This window comes from Heloderma suspectum, chromosome 2, assembly GCF_057233095.1.
Source record: "Heloderma suspectum isolate Gila_16-S chromosome 2, 16-S_ref, whole genome shotgun sequence".
NCBI lineage: Eukaryota > Metazoa > Chordata > Lepidosauria > Squamata > Helodermatidae > Heloderma > Heloderma suspectum.
The window spans coordinates 200,072,629-200,089,955 of record NC_139459.1 but is presented as its reverse complement, the minus strand read 5'-3'; the positions used below and the strand labels follow the sequence as shown (position 1 = coordinate 200,089,955).

The 17,327-nt window shown below is 44.7% G+C and overlaps 1 protein-coding gene across 5 annotated transcripts in view; it reads left to right on the top strand.

The window, feature by feature from the left end:
- Window positions 1-17,327, top strand: part of LOC146353773 (uncharacterized) — a 197,853-nt gene that overhangs the window by 40,246 nt on the left and 140,280 nt on the right. For 2 of the 5 annotated variants that reach the window (XR_014788165.1, XR_014788160.1), the window contains exon 2: window positions 2,268-2,374. The exons of the other annotated variants lie outside the window; for them this stretch is intronic. The gene's annotated coding sequence lies outside the window, so the exon portion shown is untranslated. The remainder of the gene's footprint in view (window positions 1-2,267; window positions 2,375-17,327) is intronic. 5 annotated transcript variants of the gene reach the window in all.

Here is a 17,327-nt window from a genome sequence, read left to right as displayed (position 1 = left end):
CACAATCTCTGGTCAAAGTCCGCACATTTCGGAACTCGCAATATGATTTGCGCCCCCCCCCCCCAAACGTGTTCAACAGCATGTGAACTGAGCCAGTATGGTGTAGTGGCGAGAGTGTTGGACTGGGAGCTGGGAGATCCGGGTTCTAGTCCCCACTCGGCCATGGAAGCTCACTGGGTGACTTTGGGCCAGTCACACACTCTCAGCCCAACCTACCTCACAGGGTTGTTGTTGTGAGGATAAAATGGAGAGGAGGAGGATAATGTAAGCCGCCTTGGGTTCCTTGCGAGAGGAATAAAGGCGGGATATAAATGCAATAATAAATAATAATAAATAAATAAATAAAATGTGTACATTTGAAAAATGCACATGAAAAGAATGTGTACTTTTGAAACATGCACACGAAAACTCTTTAATCAATGGGAGAGGAATGCGTACATTTCAAAGATGCACACAATTGGCGCGTACATTTGGGGAAACACCCTTGAAAAGACATGTGGATTTTCACACAAAAAGACAAAAAACCCAAAGCTCGCAATCTGATACGGACTCAAGTCAGAACAAGTTTTGAGATGGAATTTGAAGAAGTTTGGCAAGCTTGAGTTTTGCTGATTCTCACATCCCTACCTAAATACCTCACATACATATTGGAAATGCCAGCCAAAACCTTCTAGCTCCCATTTCCCCTCTCCCAGTCAGTCCTGTGTCTACTACTACTACTAACAACAACAACAACAACTACACAAGCAGGGGCTATTAACACCAGGGCTCTAGTGCAGTGGCTAGAAGAAGTGTGAGGTGGAATCCTGCCACACCCCCAGAAGCTCGCTGAGAGCACAACGCTTAGCCCTCATCTGAAATGTAGATCCGATAATACTGATCTACACTACTGTGTTGCTTTATGGATTACTAAAGCCCTCTTCAGGCATTTGTTGTGAATGCACAAAGAGGGCACAAGGGTTGCACCTGCAAGTCCCACCCCATAAGTTCTCATTCCTCCTGGAGATCTTCATGTATTCAGTGTAAAGGACTGAAAGTGTGTTAGGGTGCAACCTTATGCATGTGTAGACAGAAAAAAGCCCCACAACTCCCAGCTAGCATGCACAGGATTACAACCTTAGCCCCTCTGTAATCATGAACCTTGAGTTGGGAGTGTGTGTGTGTGTGTGTGTGTGTGTGATGGGGATAGCTTGCCCCAAGGATGTTAGGGGGAAGAGACAGTGTGCACAGCCCTACGCCCCCTACACAGTTTGCATCCTCACACATTACTAATTAAGTATCTACACATTGCATCCTGGGAGATACAGGCCAGAAAATTTTTAATTAGTTGATTTGGTTTAATCCATTTCTTAGCTGCCTTCCAAGACCACAGATGGTGTACAGCACAAAAACAGTACAAACATCTGGATAAAGTCATATGAAATATAAGCAATTTTAAATAAAGCTCGTTTCAATAAAATGCCATTTTAAAATACCTGTCAGCAGTGAATAACATAAAAGGTTTAAATTAAAAGTCAAAGAGAACATAGGAGTTCTGAAAATCCTCCTAAAAGCAGCCACAGATGACTCCAGCTGTATCTCCAATGCCTGCTAACCTTACTGGTCTTAGTAGTAGGCCTGTGAGCAGGGCCTCTGAAGGTCATCTTCAACATGAGCAGGAACACACAGGTTTAGGCAGCCCTTGTAATAGCCTGGAACCAAACTGTTCAGGGCTTTGAAGGTCAAAACCAGCACTTTGAACTGGGCCCAGGATTGTACTGGCAACCAGTGCAGCTGGTACAGGATTGGTGGTAATCATGCATAAAGTATATGGCTCCATCCATGGAGTTCCTGAAGTCCTACTGATTACATGGTAGTCTTATGGCAGGAATTGAACAGTTTACACATGATCATTGTACCAAAACAGCCATCCATCCATTCATGTGTTCAATTAGAGTATGCATGGCTCACCACATAAGAATGTAAGAAGAGCCCTGCTGGATCAGACCAAAGGCCACCCTAGTCCAGCATCCTGTTTCTCACAGTAGGCCCACCCCATAAGTTCCCATTCCTCCTGCAGACTTTCATGTATTCAGTGTAAAGGGCTGAAAATGTGTTAGGGTGCAATCCTATGTACGATTAGACAGAAAAAAGTCCTACAACTCCCAGCATTTCCCCACTAACATGCATAGGATTGTGACCTTAGCCCCTCTGCAATCATGAACCTTACATTTTATTTCTGATCCCTTTCCTAACGATCTCTAACTTGGGATTCACCTTTTTAACAGCTGCTGCACACACGGTCAACATTTTCATAGACTTATCCACCATGACCCCAAGATTCCTTTCCCAACCACTCACTGCCAGCTCAGACCTCATCATTGTGTACGCAAAGGTAGGATATTTTGCTCCCACGTGCATAATTTTACACTTACTTACATCAAGCCACATTTGTCATAATATTGCCCATTACCCCAGTTTGGAAAGATCCTTCTGGAGTTTTTTGCTGTCCCTTTTTGTTTTTATCACCCTGGAACACTCTCCCATGTGTGGTTTGAGAGGCAGAAACTGTGGTGACCTTCAAATGCCTCTTGAAAACACATTTGTTCACTCAGGCTTTCCCTGACTTGTAATCCATCATGACACTGCTCTGTTTTACTGCTTTTATTATAATGTTTTTAAAAATATTTATTAATGTTGTGCCGAATCCTTCGCCCTGTTTTCGGGAACTTTTTCTCTCCCTGAGAAAGAGGCATTGTTTTTTCTGCCGCTTTTGCAGGGAGGGGGAGAATTTTTGAGAATTTCCTCCTTGGGGAGGGGACAGGGTTTCCACATACCTTTTAAAAATGTAGGTGATTCTTGAGGGGTCTTCTTCTATTTTTTTTAAGCACCCCCTGCACTTGCAGGAGCCCAGGACTCTTCTCCAGCTGGGAGTTCTTCCGGAATGCCAATTGGAGAGGGCGAGGTCGCATGGTCTCCTGGGAGTTCAGAAAGAACTGCCAGGCTGGAAAAGAGCCCTGGGCTCCTGCAGTTGCAGTGTGTGTGCGCTTTTTAAAATAAAAATAAAATAAAATAGAAGATCCCTCAAGAATTGCCTACACTTAAAAAGGTAAGTGGAAGCCCTGCCCCCCTCCTTAAGGAGAAAATTCCTCAAAATTCTCACCTCTCCATGACTCTTTTGCCAGAGTTTTCCTTTGCCCGCTCCCCAAATGGCACAGCAATAGTACTTCTTGTTTTATGCTGTTTTTATATTGGGTTTTTATATTGCATTGTAGGTGCTTTGTATCTAAACTGCTTGGAGATCCTAGATTGCTGAGTGGCATAGGAGCAGCTTAAATAGATAATTTGATGCCACCTGCAACTTGGCGACCTCACTGCTCACCCCTAACTCCAAGTCATTTATGAATATGGATGTTGTGGGTGTCCAACTGGGGCTCAAGGCCCGGCAAGAAATCACCGGCTTGGTCCCCCAGACTCTAGTCCGTGGATCACCATGCTTGCCCAGTTCAGCGCATGCTGAACCGGGCACGTATGGTGATCCCTGATTCCTTGCTGAGCCGCAAAATGGCGGCTCAGCCTTTTCTGGTAAATCCTCATTTGCACAAGTGGCCGCTATAAAGCAGCCATTTACGCAAGACTGAAGGCGTAACTGGTCCATTTGCGCCTGTAATCTTGCATAAATGGCTGCTTTATGGCCACCATTTGCGCAAATGGAGATTTACAACTTAGGCCAAGCCACCATTTTTATGTAAAATGGTGGCTTGGTGAGGGATCGGGAGACCACCTGCCACTCACCAAGCACCCGCCAACTGCCCAGCAGCTCTCTGCATGTGGCTAGCAGAGACAGCGGTCCAGCGAGCGGTGCATGGCACAGGACCTAGTGAATTCGTCCAGCCCTATTTATCAACAAGTTAAAAAGCGCCACTCCCAATTAGGGATGTATGGACTGTGTAGAATCTGCTCCATCTGTGTTTTGTGGATTGTCAGGCACCTTTTGTTCCATCGTCCACTCACAGACGGATGCGATTTCCCCCCCGTCATGATGAAAAATACACAAATAATTATATAAGAGGTTTCATAACAATTTACATAATTTATCTTAGTACATAACATTTAGCGTGTTGTCCCCCATTCCATTTAACTTTTCCTCAGCAGAAACCTGGGTATTTTCCTATGAATGAATATATGTAAATTTTGGGAAAGTAAAAAAACAAAAAAACACCTGAAAGTCCACACACTCTGCATGACCTGAGGGGGTCGCTCTGCAGTGGATTCTGCAGGTCGGATTCTTAGAAATCCAAGCTCATTTTAGTCCATACCAAAGTTCTCCAGCATCCTTAGTCCCAATATATATCTTTGGTGGACCCCACTTCTTACATCCTGCCACTGTGGGAATTGCCCAGTTGTTGCTACCCTCTGCTGCCTATTCTTTAACCAGTTACTGATCCATAAGAGGACCTCTCCTCATATCCCATGACCTATGTTTGCTCAGGAACCTTTGGTAGAGAACTCTGTCAAAAACTGTTTGAAAGTCCAAGTGTCTCTCTGCCCCAAGGGCACCCAAAACGACTTACAATTAACTATGGAATTCATTAAAATCAGTTAACTATCCATTAACATCCAATAAACATAACATAAAGGGAAGCAGCAGCTCATTAGTTCATCCTAAGAAACTTAAAACCCTGACTATAAAATAAAGGACTGGAGCACATACTAAAATCAGCAGCAATAACCCATATTCAGTAAAAACAATAAACAGTAGAGCAGCAATAAAACAACGGGTCCGGTGACATCTGTAATATTAACAATATACACAAAGGATGCCATGTTAACTTCAGGCAAAGTTTTTTTTCAAAATAAAAACAGCTTCTCTTGCCAGTGGAAAACTGCTGTGGAAGGCAGGCAGATGAGTTTCCTTTGGTAGATAATGGGTACTGTTATGACCCGTGTAGCAGTGGGCAAAGCCCTAAAGAACAACCCCCCTACAACCAACTCCAGTTCCCTGTACCTCCCCACTACATGGGAAGTTTGAAAAAGGGAGTAATTTTCCCCAGATGAAATCCATAGCAAAATCCCTGATGCAGCAGCTGCTACAGTGACTGGCAAACCTGTCGTACAGCTTCTCTCCAGCAGCCAAGTGCAGAACACACCCTGCCTCCCTGAGTCACAGATCTCTAAAGATGTTTAAAGTTGTTTGTTTGATGGATGTTCAAAGCTTTGCCTACCGTCAGCAACTGCAGGCAGAAATGCCAGTGTCCCGCTGGACTGAAGCCAAAACAAAGGGCTGCTGGGAGCACTACTAGCAAACCTACAGAGCCCAATTGCTCCATTTCCCCCCGTTTCTGGAGAGCTCTGCTGAATGACTGGATGTTTTGCCCAGTTTTGCTGGGCAGAACATCTATGCTCATCCTCAGTAGGAAAAGAGGCTCCTCCTCTGGGATAATTTCCATCAGAAGGCCTGCACATGTTTAAGAGGGAGGAGAAGAATCCTGAACTTGTAACTTTGAAAGTTTGAAGTGGCAAAAGCTACAGTTCTGTTTGCAATGTCATAGTTTAGAACAGGGGTGGGCAACTTGTGGCCCCCCCAAATGTCGCTGGACTGCAACTGCCACCCACCCTAGTCAGCATAGCCAAAGGTGAAGGAAGATGGGAGTTGCAGTCCAGCAACGTCTCGAGGGCCACAAGTTGTGCACCCCCTTGATTTAGACCAGTTGGGATTCTCCTAGATTGGAATATTTAGATAATACCTCATTTTAATAAAAATGAGGTATTTAGAATAACAACAAACAGGGCCTTCCCAAGACATTTTGCTGCTTGTGGCAAAGGCCAAGATGGTGCCCCACCCAGGCAAATTCCTCATACTGAAGCTGAACAGAATAGCAGTTCACACATACACAGTGTTGTCAGGAGGACAGCGTCCTCTACTGCACTGGAGAGAAGCAGGCTAGTTTTGGAGGCACAAGGCCATCCACAGAGAACACATAGCTCTGCCCTCCAATGCCTGGCCACCAGTCCTCACCCACGAGCATCTACCTAATGGCAGGGCTGGCCGTGAAAACAAAGCCACAAAACAAAGGCTATTTGCAGGCACATACGTTGCTTGAGTGCTGAACCCACTGTTGATGCACACATACCCCTTTTTAGATAGCTATACAACTTGCTTTAGATAACTGAGCTCTAGAGTAATCGGCTTTTCCTATCACAGCAAAAGACTGTGCAGAGTGCAGACTGGCTCGCCCTTGTGGCAATCATGAACCAACTCCCACCCTCTTGTCTGGAACAGTGTTTCAAGGTTGTTGTGTTTTTTTTTAAGGGCATGAAATAAACATCTACCCAGAGAAACATCCCAGGCATCCCAGCAAGATACCATGGTTGATGTTATGGAAAGTTGCTCAGATGTCACACTCCCCTGTCTCTCCCCTGCAATAGGTCATCCATCAGAATGACCAATGCCGTTTCAGTGACAAAACCCAGCCCAAACCCAAATTGAAATGGGTCTAGATAATCACTGCCTGGAGTTGGGCCACCATCCTCTCGAACACCTTGCCCCAAAAGGTGGCATTTGTAACTGGGCAATAGATGTTACAGTCTTCCTGGTCTGATGAAGCCTTTTTTCAGGAGTAGTCTTGTGACTGCCTACTACAAGGTGGCTGGAACCATCCCCTCCCTTAGTGAGGCATTAATAACCTCCTGGACCCACCTGGTCTATTCCCTTCAGCTTGATGTAAGGAGGCATGATGAGCAAGGGTCAGGAGTACAGGTGGTTGGTTGAACCTCCCCAACCACCTTGTCCACACCTTCAGGCCACAATATGTGATACAGATCCTGTAAAAGCAGACCAGGCAGTGATCTGGATACCTCCTCTGGAAGAGGACTAATGACAGCGTTTCGGTCAGAGCTAATATACAAGCAACTTAAGCCTCAAAGTGCCTAGCAAACTTGTCGCAGCAGGCTTTCACAGGTTCCAGCATATCTTTCACAGGGTCTAAATGTTACAGCCCTTTCGCCACTCAAAAACTAAAACAAGAAAAGAAAGAAGGGCAAACAGAGCAGCAGATAATGCCAACTAGATTAACACAAGGGAGAAAATGTATACCTAAGCATCTGACAAGCCAAAGACCAGACAGAAGAGAGGGAATCTTCAGTTTGGAACAGAATGTCATCTCCCAGGGTCGGGCATTCCAAACGCAAAGCGTGGCAACAGAGAAGGCCCTATGTCAGTGTGGTGTAGTAGCTAGGGTGTTGGACTGGGAAGTGAGAGATCTAGGTTCTAGTCCCCACTCAGCCATGAAGCTCATTGGGTGGCTTTGGGCCAGTCCCTGACTCTCAGGCTAACTTACCTCACAGGGTTGTTTTGAGGATCAAATGGAGAGGAGGAGGAGCCACCTTGGGTTCCTTGCAAGAGGAAAAAGCAGGATATAAATGTAATAATAATAAAATATAATAAATAAGCTTTTCCCAACCTGCTGCTCTCCAGATGTGTTGGGACTGCAACTGGGAATTATGGGAAGTGTCCCAACACATCTGGATGGCGCCAGTTTGGGGAAGACTGCCCTACATTATGTGCAATTGTTTTTATGTTTTTTATTACCATTAGGCAGAATGAGATGGCCGCCTGAGGCAGCAGATGCTGGGGGGCAGGGGTGGGGCAAGGCCGGCAAGATGTTGGAGGAGACAGCAGTGTGTGGCACACAGCCTGCCGTTCGCCCCTTGGTTAGCTGCTGACTTCAAATGTGGTGAAGGATACCCCATTGCCAGTGTTGAAGTAACATTCAACTACTAGTCCACTCAGCTTCTGTACACGGAATGAAGGCCACCATCTTGCCTTTCACCTCAGACAGCAAAACTTCTTGGGCAAGGCTTGATTCCTATAAACTGCCCTGGAAACTTTTATTGAAGGGCAGTTTATAGTATAAACACCTAGTCAACCAACCAACTTGGGTTGATTCTACTGTGCTAAAGTCGAGTAAAATATGGTAGTGTGAATCTTGGCTGAGCATATCTATTATGTATTTTTCCCTCATAGAAAGCCTCTGTGTTAAGATAACAGAGTTGTCAGGAAAGAGAGAAACCACAGGGCAATACTAAGGAGACAGTATTAAAACAGAGCTTGAATTCACAGCAGTTGGACTATGGGGCTTAACTGTCAGTCAACTCAGATGATCTCCTGGAAGGTGTGAAGGGAGGGCAAAGCATTTCTGTTTGTTCAAGCAGCTATTTAGGGAGAAAGTGTTTGACTCTTTTACATTTTGCTGCCTTGTATACAGACAGAAATAATTATCAGCCACATTCCCCCTCCCCCCTGCCCAAATAATCATTTTCCTTTCTGCCAGCCATTCCACTAAGGAATGCAGGCAGATGGGTTCATTCAGTGTGTATTTGTAAGCAATTTTTAGCTTGTATATTATTTTGAGGAACAGCCTCTGTTTGGTTTCCCCTTTTCTTTCTTTTGTACCCCTTGCTTTCTGCTTTTAATAGGCCCACAAGGCAGCTTACAATCACCACATTTCGAAAATACATGGGTATACAGCCACTAAAAATAAAACAAAAACATCTCTGTGTACTTACACAAAAATCATGGGTTTTAAAATACACATATAGCAGCAAAAAGGGCTGAGACTTAGCCCTCTCTTTCTTATAAACAATTGTAAGCATTGCCTACCAAGAATATGTACTCCGTGCCCTTTGAAAAATGTTACATATCACTATTTCCCCCTCTTTGAGGCAATTCACCCAACCATTTTAAAATTATGTGGTGAAGTTACTAGGGCTTGTTTCATGGAGATCAGGAAGCTGCATCCACACTAGTGCAAATTTGTGGGTTGGTTAGGACTATGTTGATAGACAGGGCTGGATTAAAAGCCTGGGCTAACTGGGCTCCAGCCCAGGGTTGTCATCTGTTCACGCAGACACTAAAGGAGTTTCTGCTTTGCATGTTTCTAGTTTCTCCCTCCTGGGTTTCTGTAGAGTCCTGCTGCCTCAAGCTAGAACATGGCAGTTTAGCTTGTTAAAGTTCTGCTGAATAAAGCCATTTTATATCCCCCAAAGCGTTCCTATATTCAAGATATTACACCTGAGCTCAAAACCCACCTTCAAAATGTTGCACATGTACTTTCAGCACAGTATTTTGTTTGTGCCATGTCTTATTATATGCTTTTCCCACTCTGCATTGACTGTACTGTAGGGATGTTGGAGGAATCCGTTTGAGGGGTGGAGCTCAATGAGCTTTCATTGGCTCGGCCCCCCAGACTTTGGTATGCTTTCTGCTAACCAGCCTGACTTTGTCTGCAGTGCGTCGGACCAGTTAGCAGATTTCCCATGTTCTTTAATTTCCAATTTGCACAATTTACACAAATGTGCGCAACTTATGCAAATTTGTACACATTTTGGCTGCAGGTTGTGCAAATCTCTATTTGCACATATTGCGGCCTAACAAAAATAAACAAACAAACAAACATGGAAAAAGCCCCCAGAGTTTGGGGAAAACTCGTGGCTTGGCTCACAAATGGAAGCTGAGTCGGGGAAACAGTGGAAATCCATCGAGCCCCAAAAGGGCCAGATTTCCAAACAATGGACATCCCTAATTCACTGCTCTTGTGCACAAAAAACATAAGAGAGAGAGAGAGTTCACACCTTCCAGTCAGAGTGCACCACCCAGGATCAGGAAGTCTGTTGCTGTGGCCTGAGAACCCTTGGGATGCTGTGCCCCCTCTCTCCTCTGGGTCACCTTTCCCACCAATGGAGCCCCTGGGTGAGAGAGCTCCGAAGAGGCTTGGCACTGCCTCCCAAGAGGTCCTGGGGCGGGGTGCCAGCTTCCCCAGGGTCAGCCTCTGGGTGTGATATTTGCGGTGGGCAGAGGGAGGGCAAAACCCTTCCCTCCATTCTCTGTCCTATCTATCTATCTATCTATCTATCTATCTATCTATCTAGTAAATTTCTTAATCGCCCATCGTGGCCGGTTACCTGGCCACTCTGGGCGATGTACAATAATACAACAGTTTAAAACAATAAAATTCCACATTAAAACATTGTATGTCTAAAAAATGTCTAAAGGCAAAACTGAAGTACTTTGGCCACATCATGAGAAGACAGGATACCCTGGAGAAGATGCTGATGCTAGGGAAAGTGGAAGGCAAAAGGAAGAGGGGCTGACCAAGGGCAAGGTGGATGGATGATATTCTGGAGGTGATGGACTCGACCTTGGAGGAGCTGGGGGTGGCGACGGCCAACAGGAGGCTCTGGCGTGGGCTGGTCCATGAAGTCACAAAGAGTCGGAAGCGACTGACCGAATAAACAACAACAACAACAACTATCTAAAAAATACCCTGTTCTTCTCCATCTCATGTACAACACTTCACTTTTCCTATAGGACTGAACTGAAGAAAGTAAAGGTCTAAATGGAGAAGTAGGGTGGCCACTTATGAACTGCCAAAAAAAAGAAGAGGAACTGCATCACCAAAAAAGAGGATGTCAGGGTGGACATGGAGCCCATAGAATCCCAGAGTAGTTCTGATTCTGAGGAAGAGGAGCTGCTCCTGGGAGAGGAGCACGCTCATCCTTCCCAGGGCCAACAGCTGACAGAGATTCCTCCCACCGGCATTCCTAGCATAGATAGCAGTCCCGGGAGTGACAGAGCGCGGGAAGCAGACTTGCTGGATGTGCAACGCCGATGCAGGGAGCGGCGCCAAATGGAGGGCGTGGAAAGGAGGCGTAGTGCCCGGTTGGCACGCAAACAACGGTTGCACCCAGAGGATCCAAGGGAAAAGGGGAAGGACTCTCCCTAGCCCTTAAGTTCAGGGTCTGCCAGTGATTCTCCTTCGAACGGGGACCAACTGTTCCAACTTAGGGCATAGGTACTCTGCTGCTCATATCTAGTTGCTAACAGTAGAGTTGTTAAGTTGTAAAAGAGGAATAAATCTTTGAAAAGAATCCCTTTGTCTGTGTCTGGACTTGGCTACTGGATTAGACTGAGAGAGGCTGCCAAGGAGCCCTTGACAGAGGATAAGAGAGGACACCATTTGCATATGCTAATTTATATGTATAAATGCAAATTTAGAAATTATTATTATAATTTAAGTAGAAATACAGAACAACTCACCATAGTGCAAAAGACTGACCAGGTGACCTGTGTGCCTGCCTACTCATTTTGCTTTTCAGGTTAATGGTGAACAGTTCTTATGGTTCTTTATCTGTAAACCAGAGTTGGACTGGACAGCCCTTCAAATAGAGGTGTATCCTCTGTAAAGGAGGACACATGACTAACCTAGGTCATCAGTCTTGTCCCTTCTCAACTGTCCAAATTTGCAACCCACTGATTTCACACAAGAGTTCAAGGGCAACTATTGAGAGCTAAGCTACCCCTATCTACAATAGCTGTGCCCTGGATTCTGGTTTTTTTTAGTTGTGCAAATGTATGACAGAATGTCAGGAGAGTGGGATGAGATGTTGGCAACTGGCTTTTTAGTTCAAGGAGTTGGATTAGATTACTTTTTGTGTGGCTTCCGGCTTTATGATGAAAAATGTATGAATGATAAGCAATCACCTACTAAATATAACAACAACAACACCTTTTGCTTTGTATGTTTGGCAGACTTTTGCTGTGACAGCATTCAGTTAAATGCAACATTAAATCTTATGCCCACATGCATCTGTTGCAGCTGATGGTGTTATCCACTGGAGCATAGCCAGATGTTTGCAACATCAATAGGAAGGGCAGCATTACAGGAAAGTCAAGCCAAAGCTGTTTGGTGTTTCCACAAAACAAATAAATGAACAAACTAGTCAGAGTGCAGTTAGGCATGTGTCTTTGCTAGTACCTTGGGAGTGCCATAGTGATTTCTTTCCCATCTTCTGTTTTTCCCATCCATGTGTCAGAGAGTTTCTCTGGGAGCTATAAGATATTGAGCTGGTGTGCACATATTGAGAAGCCACCATAAGTGAATTTCCTCTTGGGATTGTTGTTGCCATGGTGGCCGCCATTTTGAAAAATCAAGTTTTGGTGGTGGTGCGCCACAGCTTGTCATTACAGGTGAACCCAGCCTGGGTGGAGTGTTGGGGTAGTTAACAAGCCACCCACAACCTTAAAACAGGCCATGGGTTCTGGGTGGCTTGTTAACCACCCCAATAACCCACCCTGGCTTGGTTCACATGTAACAACAAGCTGTGGCATGCCCCCACTGTGGCTTGAATTTTTTAAATGCAAAATGGTAAGCCTCGTGAGGAAATTCATCCATGGTGGGTCACCATTATGTGTGAACCATGTCGACATGTGTGTATGTGTATATTTATCATCATTATGCCATAAATAGTTCTTGCGACATGGAGATCAGGAAGCTACATTTACCCTTTTGCTTGTGCACTTTTAATTACAGCAAGCATTTTGCTGAAATTGCAGCTTGAAAAACAACCTCCCAGCTAATTGGGTTTACACCCATTTCTGATTTTGGAACATATTTGCAACTGTTCAGTGACACCTTTGTGCATACTGTAGATTAAAATACAGTCTCCAAACTATCCTATTATTTTACACACACCAACACACACTTTTCAACTACTAGTCACACTGATGGATTAGTTTTAGGTATTGCTGAAAGATTAGTTTTAGCTATTGTTTAGGAAGACATGCAATGACTTTCACCAGTTACTCCTCTCTTCCTGCATACATATGCATAAAAAAGGTAAAGGTAAAGGTGTCCCCAACCAGTCGTGTCCGACTCTAGGGTGTGGTGCTCATCTCCATTTCTAAGCCGAAGAACCAGCGCTGTCCAAAGACGCTTCCGTGGTCATGTGGCCGGCATGACTGAACACTGAGGTGCACGGAACGCTGTTACCTTTCCCGCCGAAGCAGTACCTATTTATCTACTTGCAATTTCTTGCTTTTGAACTGCTAGGTTGGCAGGAGCTGGGACTGAAGACGGGAGCTCACTCGGTCACACGGCACTCGGGCCCCGAACTGCTGTCCTGCCGACCTTCCGGTCTGCAGTTCAGCGTCTTAACCACTAAACCACCGCTAAGCCACCGCAGCCCCTATATACATATGTATACATATTCCTAAATGAGTATTAGCACTCAAGGAGCTCCCAAAGCAGGAGCTTTTATCTTCCACATTTTTAATTTCGTGAGGGACTTCTGCTTACTTCGGACTATTTTAGGCCTTTGCTATTGAAATGTTACCATCCAAATGCATGACCACAACATAATTTTTGCTCTGGAGCTCAGGTGCCCTGGATAGTCACTTCCTGCATACATATTCCTAAATGAGTAATCCACCGTTAACTCCCCGAGATCCTTGTAAATACCAGTCCTCTTGCAGAGTTTTAAAGTTCATGGATCTGTCAAGGTGCCAGTCCATTTTGAGAGGTGGCGAGTCCCCTCCTTTCTGCCTGGTATGTGGAGGTGCCCAACATCCAGGGCAGGAAGTGATTATCCAGGGCACCTGAGCTCCAGAGCAAAAATTATGTTGTGGTCGTGCATTTGGATGGTAACATTTCAACAGCAAAGGCCTAAAATAGTCCGAAGTAAGCAGAAGTCCCTCACGAAATTAAAAATGTGGAAGATAAAAGCTCCTGCTTTGGGAGCTCCTTGAGTGCTAATAAATAAAAACAAATAATACAAAGCAGAACAAACGTGTAAATAAATAAAACAGTAACACAGTAGTCTTGATAGTTACACTGACAAATGGTTTGGGACTAACATCTTGAAAGGATGCTGGTGAAGTCATGGTTTTGTGTGTGGCGGCATCCCCAGCCTGCCTTGAGTTGGTCGCGTGCTCCTGCCACCATATGCAGAATCTGACTTTCAGCATTGTCTGAAAGCTAAGTTCTGCCTGTATTGGTGGTGGGTCCATATGTCAAGCTCACTACATATTGGGATGCCTAGCATAGGTTTTTGAAATGGTAATCATGTGCCAGATGGCTTTGTGAATCAGGCCTGATTCCCCAATAGAGCTAACGTAGACAGGTAAATCACATTGAAGTACAGGTGGCACCATGATGCATGTGGGAAAAAGGATATGCAGAATTCTGCACAACAGGGCACCTCCTTTGTATGAGAGTGCTTCCTGTTGTTTTTGTTTTGTGCTAAACCAAGGATCTTGGAAAGTTCTCATGTAATGTAAATATGGTTGGCCGCCATTCAGATACCAGGACTTCTCTGGCAAAATCTCATCCAGCAGTTCAATATGACAAAACTTGGCATGTGCTTTTTAGGGCTCTCTGTTTTGCCAAGTAGTTTTATTTTTCAGCACACACATTTATGCTGCATTTAAAGTAATTTAAAAGCACTTAATATTCTAAATATTGACCTTTTCCATTTCCTTTCCAAAATGTCCTGGCTTTATTAACGTATATCGTTTTTTAAAAGAAAAGAAAAAAGTATTTGCTTCAAAGCATCCAGCAAAAAATGTACCATTTTTATACTTATGCCTTTTCCTTATTGCATGTTACCCATGTTTTTTGTGATACATTTGTGTGAATGTATATATAAGAAGTATGGTGCTTCCTTTCACATCTGGATTTTCTGCTGAAAAATTGCTGACTTTAATTGATATACCTTACATACTTAAATATTTTGCCCAACGTGAGAATGAGGTATAGATGAGGCAGTCCTCTTTCTTGAAACTCTGTAACAGCAGGACTTCCCAACCTTCTGGGGCCTCCATCTACACCTTGGCTTCATGGAATGTTTGAGCACAGCCAAATAACTGACTGTCATCTGACAGTATCTGACCAGTCAATTGACCGGTGTGCCAACCCTGTCTGGCATTCATAATTGTTTGAATTTCTCATAAGTTCTCCACACTAGCAAATCCTCTCACTCCTATTTGATATACATGCGTGCTATAATTTTTTAAATAGCCAGTTCCCAACATTCTGTCACATTTTAAAGTGACCAAGGTGTCACCTCATGGTGTCTCCATGAGCGACTTACTCCAGGCTGGCTGCGTCTGGACATCGTTAGGGATACATGACGTCATGGCCATCTCTCAGCCACTCCAGAGTTTCACATTGAAAAACCGGTTCTTCTGAGACTACTTTTTGTCCGATTGTTTCCCTTAAATCAGCTTGTCTGTGCTTCTGTTGTGGTGTGCACCATCCTCCACATTTACTTCGGCATGATAGCCCTGCCCAGGGGTATGTCTTTCACCTCACCAACCCCAGTCAAGGGGTATTTCCCCAGTGTTTTCCCCACCTGTGTTTTCCTGCTGTTTCCGCCATTTTGGGGCTGGCCGTCAGCACAGAACTCTGTCCTATGGCATTTATTTCACCTTGCCTACCACTAAAGTCTGGTAGCCATCCCAGCAAAGTATAAGGCTGAATCTAAACATAGCAGTTATACTGTTATCATACCGTTATTGTAATTATTGGTACACATGACACCAACGGGCACCAATAGTTATGATAATGGTATGATAGCGGTATAACTGCTACGTGTAGATTCAGCCTAGGTATGCTCTGGGCAGCCTCTAATGTTTTTTTAAAAATTAAAGTGTTAAACTGAAATAGGGCTTTTGTTGCAGTACCTACACCTCCCGCCTATCTTGTTATCTCAATATGTCAGTATCTCACATTTGTCCAGCAATACCTATACCCCCTATCTCACTACCTCTGTGCCACTATTCGGGGGTATAGCTATTGCTGGACAAATGCATGATAGTGACCTAGTGACACTGAAAACCCCTTTGTAGCTGTGATTTTTTTTTAACTTCTTCCTTTCCTGATGGGTGATTTCTTTCTATGCCTCTATCACACATTTGCTGTATCACACAAGTGCTCTATCATACAATTGCGTGATAGAGCACTTGCGTGATAGAGCAAATGCATGATAGAGGCATAGAGACATGAAAGAAATCACCCATCCAGAAAGGAAGAAGTTAAAAAAAATCACACCTACAAAGGGTTTTTTAATGTCATTACGTCCCTATCACACATTTGTTTAGCATCAGTTATGCCCCCAATCTCCTACTATGTGACTATCATTCATTAGTGCTATTACGTGATAGTGACAAAGTGAGTTAGTGGTTTTAGAGGGGGAAAATAATTTTTTTTTTTTTGGCAGAATCAGGCAGCGCCTGGGGAAGGGGTCTCCTCAGAAGTAACTCCCATTGTGGTCAATGAGGCTAAGCTTCCATCCATCACTTTACGGGAGTATCGGGAAGGAAAAGGAGAGCCTGGATGGGGGAGGTTTTCTTATTGGTTGAGCAGCCCCTGCCAGTCTGATGACATTTACTCCAATACTCCCACCCCACCTGGAAGTATGTTTTGTGAAGCACCTTATACTGGAGCTGTGCACTTGTTTGTGAAGCCCTGCACAGACCAAAGTGCACCAAAGCTGCTTTTCCTTGATTTTTCCTTGAAAAAATCTGGGTAAGCCTCCCTTTGCTTCTCCTTCTGTTGTCGTGGAGACAGGGTCCAAGAAACAGGACCCAAGTTGGAGCTAAAAAGATGAAGAGAGGAGAAGGTTCATTTCTTAATTTCTGAGATCATTAGGGGCAGGAAGCGGGGTTAACCCTTGCCATAGCTGTGTCTTCAAATGCTTCCCTTAACTTTTCACTATTATGGGAGATGGTGAAGGGCTGCATTTAGGGACACTGCTGTGGCAAGGGCTAAATTTACCCTCCTTTCTGACAATAGGATCACTTGACCTTCGCTGACAAGGATCTCACAGAAGGTGCGGTGTGCAGAGCGTCTCCACAGGGTCCCTGCAGTATACAACCACTCATACACACATTGTCATTGATGGGCATTTTGATAGTCCACAGATAAAAAGGAGTCGAAAAACAACACCTCCAAAGGCATACTGCACAGAGGTAGCTCGTAACCTCTCAATACACTTCTTTTTTTTATAACAGCATTTCCTTTGCTTTTGCTCCTTGCAGGATTTGTACCACAATATTTGGTCCAGGATGGTAGTATGGGGCAATATTTTACTGGGTCTCCCCACCCCCTTTGGCTTACATGTGAAAGTGTAACCCGATCAGGCTTTCCGAGTCTGTGCAGCATGGCAAGTGACAAGTCAGGACAGGCCTTACCGTTAGGCAGAGTGAGGTAGCAGATGCTGGTAGTGGTGGGGACTGTTCCTCCTGAGCCTCCTGGATTTTCCCATCCTCCTCAGCTGCTGCCCTGGCAGTGGTGATGCATATTTGTTGGTGGGCTGAGCTGGCTGGGGAGCTATCTCGCCTAGTTGCCTTCTCCCAACACATCAGAGACAGTACCACTGGGAAAAGTCCCAAGCAAAACGGGAGCGCGCCCAGGTGACATACATTCCAACAGGTGCTGTGCATGTGCATGCAATGCTCTGCTGACATGATGCACACCATTTCAGCAGGTGGTGAGTAGGCTCCGGGTAGA